The 5,565-nt window shown below is 40.6% G+C and overlaps 1 long non-coding RNA gene across 1 annotated transcript; it reads left to right on the forward strand.

Moving 5' to 3' along the window:
• Window positions 1-2,619: 2,619 nt before the first annotated feature.
• Window positions 2,620-5,565, forward strand: LOC111249504 (uncharacterized). Its single transcript, XR_002672948.2, has 4 exons — window positions 2,620-2,822; window positions 3,152-3,286; window positions 3,426-3,458; window positions 3,784-5,565. It is a non-coding gene; the product is annotated as an uncharacterized LOC111249504 (long non-coding RNA).

Here is a 5,565-nt window from a genome sequence, read left to right on the forward strand (position 1 = left end):
TTACGGAGACACTGCGCAAGTCGGTCGGCGGAATTTCCGCTTATTTACAAAATGGCCCGTATCACAATGTTGGAAACCGGATGTACACCATTAGTAAATGATCGTTGTCTCTATGTAACATGATTGTAGGAGATTCAGTGTGTGGAAACCACAAAACATGCGGAACGCCAAGAATTATTCTGTAGTCAACACTTTGTTTAAATTAAAAGCACGTCAACTTTAGACTGTTTGTCTAGATTCACAATTACTGTTGCTCCGTCAGAAAACATGCAGGAGCTGGCCTATATAATGTACAGCGGCTCCAAGAGCGCTATTGAAATAATGCCACAGGATCTGCCGATCTTAGGCCCACCATTGAAACGTGTGAGCCTTATGTTTTGCAGGTTGGGTATCTGACTTGTTATGTAAAAAAAAAAAACCCTCACTGTAGAAAAGTGAAGATCTTATTAAGGATAACATCCTACAAGGTCGCCTGTAATATCTGCTCTCATACCAACTGATCAGTCGGCTGAAGTACGTCCGTGACAGCAATTATTCCAATTCATACACGCTTATAATACAATAGGTATTTTATGAGGGTTGTGTAATCTCAAATATACGCTGAGAAATCTTCAAATACATATGCCTAACGGTACATACCTGGAATATAATACAAGGGTGCAGTGAAGCAGATTTTTTGCATTCGATTTTTTCCTTTTCAGCGGAGACAAGTTCCTGGACATTTTCATTATTAGATGGACAACATAGCATTGATGCACCGCAGTCTCATAATTTGCAACTAATGCACGAAGTTATCCAAGGTACTTCTCGATCTGTTTGCTAAGGACGCATAGAGATCTACTTGATCAGTTTAAACGTAATGTAACAACATTGATGTCGTCTTCAAGGCCTCAATCGATGGATAAAAAGCATGAAGCAATTCTTCATCCTAGAGAAAATTCGACTTAATCTTTTACTCATACACGCGAAATTCGACACACAGCCGGTAAGCAAAACGCCCGCTAAGCTTTAAATCAGTAGGCCGCGAGTATTGCTTGAAGAGCGCTTTTGAAGCTAGTCTATATGACCTCGATCGCTTTATACGCGTTCACTGCTAGCATTATAGAACATATGGGTCGAAATAAATAATCAGAAACCGACCCACTTTACTTTCCTTTTTAATAAATTATCGATCGTTGATCAGCACCTTGACACTCGGCATTTTTCATTATTTGCTTGTATTGCGCCTATCGAACAGCTAGGACATCGGTCGTTTCGTCCTTGTAGTCCACGTTTTTCTTTAAACAAATAGAATCCATCCCTCTGCAGAAGGGTCCTTGCTTTTCCTTCTGACGTATGACACGCTATTTTATAAATATGGCGCTTATTACTGCCACATTGTGCGAAAGTATTGGGTTGCTGCTTTCTTCTGCCTCATACAGGAACAGCGGCGAGATCCGCCTCTTAAATATCGAACGGATTTATACAGCTTGATCACCAACTGCTGATTTTATATATAACTTTCAAGTTTTACAACAAAAGATCAACTGTAGCGGTATTTCATTCGCAAGTTAACGCAGATAGGAACTTTCTCAAGAAGATAGCTTGCGTTGCGGGTTTCCAGGAACCCTTTTCTCCGATAGCGCTTTGCTTCTTTTGTTCATACCACAATCGACAAGTTCAGTGTCTAGAAGCTTGATATAACGTACACTATTTATGCTTAACGCAAAGGCTTATTCGAAGAAAAACCGCGTATATATAACGATTCGATCTGAAGCAGTATGAATATTAATTTCATATAGTTTGGCATTGTGCGACACTTTCTTTTTCATTTGTATTCTTTGAAATCTGAGGCCGTTCATTCGCTCGTTGATCGTCACTCGGAATTTCAGGAGGGGGGTTGTAGTGGGCCATGGAAAATCCAAATATTCGAGTGATTTACGGATATAAATTATATCCGTATAAACTACCGAAGCGGACACAGCTCACCGTTTAAGCCCTGTATTTGGTGAAACACCGTCAACAGCCGCCCGTTCAAAATACTCCGAGAAGGGCAATTTCGAACTTGAAAATGAGCCTCAGGGACGACCTCCTGCGAAACAGGCTCACGAAGGGTTAAGAGCTGCAGCTGAAGTCGACCCATTTTAAAGTAACAGGTATTAACGTTCAGGTGTATGTAAAGATGCCATATTTGCTCGTCTCGGACAAACGAATATGGCAGAGAAATTGGATGAATAGATGCTGCAAGAATAAATAATCTTGCTGTCCCATTACAGTCACGTCGACAGTAATCCGTTCTTGCAAAGAGCTACGTATCACAATGAAAACTAGGTCCTCTAGCGTAATCGCAAGCGACTACATCCGTCGATAGTTACAATTGAAGCTCGAAGATGTTACGCTGAAGGAGATGTAAAGCTGCTATAGTCTATGGTCCGTTTAGTGGTCTAGAGAAGGTTTTACCCATTAAGACTTTTTTTTTTTTTTTTTCTCGCTTTGGCTGAAACATCCTATATAGACAGTTGGATGAAACGACGAAGTCATTTTTTTCAAAGTCTCGACAAATTCCTAATAGAAAAATTTTTCAAATCTTAACACTATTTTTTAGCAGCGGGATAAATAAATCAGTATCGCAACGGCAAAAAATCACAGACGATAAATAGGCATCGTACTCAGCCTAAAAATAACAACCGGGTTTAAGAAAAGTAATATATATATATATATATATACTGTATATAGTCGAGAAGGCTTTGGCGGATTGAAGACCGAAAACAGAAGTGTTTGTCGTCTGCTGGTACAGTGCTTCCCAGAAAGAAATTTGGGCTAGGGAACGAGCTAAGTACGCGGTATGTGTCGGTTTGCAGGCGGAAGTCGAGAGGGTGCGCCTCGTTTGAATCCGCTGTTATATTCAGAGATAGACACGAAGACATACGAAGACTCAGACATCCGAAGCGATCTCAGAGAGTATTAGACAGCGCAAACGTGAACCCAAATAATTTTTATATCTTAAAATAATTTTACTGAACTAAACATACGCCATTTTGATCCATGTTTTTTTTTTGACTATTGATCTAGGAACGCCATAGTCGCATCACTCTAAAACTTCTATGGTTTTCGGTTAAAAATTGTGACAGGTGATTTTTGCATTTCTCCTTTGAAATTGAATCAACAACAGGGAATTTTGCATAGACCAGAACAAAGATGATAGTCTGATGGCGCAAGAGCTGGGCGGCACATTCAAATTTCCCATCCGAGCTCTGAATATTTGCCGGATAGCCAAAGACTTACGTGGTCTAACATTGTTATGGTGGTAGGTGACCCCCCTTTCGTTCGCTAGCTCCGGTCTATTTTTCGCTGTGTGTTGTAATCTTGTTAGGTGTCGATAGTGGATGTCAAGATCAATCGCTCCGCTAGGCGGCCGTAGCTTATTATGTGTAATTTCTTTCCAGTCTCACCAAACACAAGGCGTCGCTTCTTTTAAGGTAGGCCCGAAGACACATCTCTTCTTTTTTTTGCACATTTTTTGTGTAATCCAGTTTTTTTTTTTTTTTTTTATTACATTATGAGTGATTGCTTTAGAACTGGATTAATTTCACTGTGTTCGGGAGCCGAAAATACGATCGTACAAATTATTTAACATGAATTTATATGGCTCCTAAAATCGAACTTTTTCTCTGCTGCCAGCCTTTCTTCAGCTGGCTTAAAACAGTGTAGTATCGATGTGATGTCTACCCACGTACCAATCTTGGTCAACGTACGCAGTTACTTCATTAACTTTTTTTTTTGTTTTTTTTTTTTTTTTTGTAGTTGGTGGACCGACGATTAAAATGACGATCGTTGAAGAATTTTTCTCATCGGAATTTCTACAACGAACGCATTAACTCGATTTTAAATCATCGTCAATAGCCTTTCAATGATAGCACATCTACTATTATAAGATCGTGACTTTTCAATGGGACGATTTAGATTATTTGCGATATGTTACTTTATAACTATTAAATTAGGGAAATGGCCAATACTTTTCCAACGATTTAACATAACAAGACGCCCAGTTGTCTAAACCGTTGTACCAATAAGATGACCAGTAAACGGCCAACACAACCTATTCTTTCCTTCGTATGTTCAAATCCTGCTGAAGGAAAACCCCCTAATTGTGGTTGGTCGACAAGCTACTTGTTTTTTCAGATTCTGCTTGGGTACTCACTTACGAAAAGTTGCATTGTTGAATAATTGGCCCTGCCAAAAACAACGCTTAAGAATAACTTATTGTTATATTACTTTATGGTAGCGTCGAGATGCCTGAAGGCACTTGTTAAAGTCAGAGATTGAAAATAACCATTACACCCGGTATCGCCAACGACGAGCACTACAATATTGAAATGGTACGCGTATCAATGTTCGCCCTATTTGCTATAGCAGCTCCATGTTTCACTATGGGCTCACCGGTCAAAGTCTGGTTCAGCAATAATCTTCATAGTTCACACGTGGATCTTACTAATGTCGACGTCAGCAACGTGGCGCTTGGTGAAACTACGAAAATCATGTACAATCTGGGGCGTCTGCATGTGATTTTGAAAATTTTAGCATCAAACTACCACGCAGCAAGCGAACCAGGTCCGGCTCTCGTAGCTATTCGTTTTGAAGCCAGAAGAACTATGCCATCGAGAAGACAATGATCAAGAAGATAATGCGCACTTCATGAAAACTCAGGCACCCAGTGATACCCGGTCACTACGCTGACAGTAATCTCAATTTCCTGCTGCCAGAATTCGGTGGCTTGATCAGACACGTCACTTCCAGTCGGGACAAAATTGTTACCATCTATATCAACGAAAGCGATAAAGTAATCCCCTGCATGACATTCCCGATTCAGGCCAAACGGAGAGCTGAAAATATTTGCACAGGGCGCGACTACCATCGAACATGACGACGCGACCGCTATTGAGAAGCTCTTTGATTTGGCTGGTGTAGCTAATTTGAGCATTGACAACAACGAGATCGATCGGGCCTTGCTATGGTAAACGACACAGCCCATCAAGTCCGCTACGTTAACGTGGCAGAGCCTGGTAATCATCATGAATTTGCTACCTGATTGGAACGAGCAGTGATGACTACGGATACCCTGCTCGGGACAATTCTGCCGAGAATAATTTACCGACTGTTGGATTAACTGAAATGGCCGGCGTTCAGACCCGGGAACTTGAGCACTCGCCTGCAAGTCAAGTGTAGTCGAAGTAAAATCGGATGTGGCAAAGTAAGTTAATCATCACCTCGAAGTCGTAAAGTTGCTCTTTAATTTCAATAGATCGTAGCATTAACGGCTGATAGTATCTACTGTGCCAATAGGAGCAACTCTGTTTGTTCTTTACCTTTTTTAAAGGGGGCCAATCAACATCGTTTAAGAAGCATCGTTGGACCTACCTTAAAAAGCATGCTATCTATATACAGGTACAGCTGATTTTTATCATTAAAGCTGAAGGCACAAATAAGTCTTTATACCTATGTCCAAATACAAGAACATAGGCTTTACAATTAAAATCGTAGCATCAGGAACGCCTAGACAAAGGTCCGCATTATGTTCGAGCAACA

The sequence above is a fragment of the Varroa destructor genome, unplaced genomic scaffold (genome assembly GCF_002443255.2).
Source record: "Varroa destructor unplaced genomic scaffold, Vdes_3.0 BEIS01000004.1, whole genome shotgun sequence".
NCBI lineage: Eukaryota > Metazoa > Arthropoda > Arachnida > Mesostigmata > Varroidae > Varroa > Varroa destructor.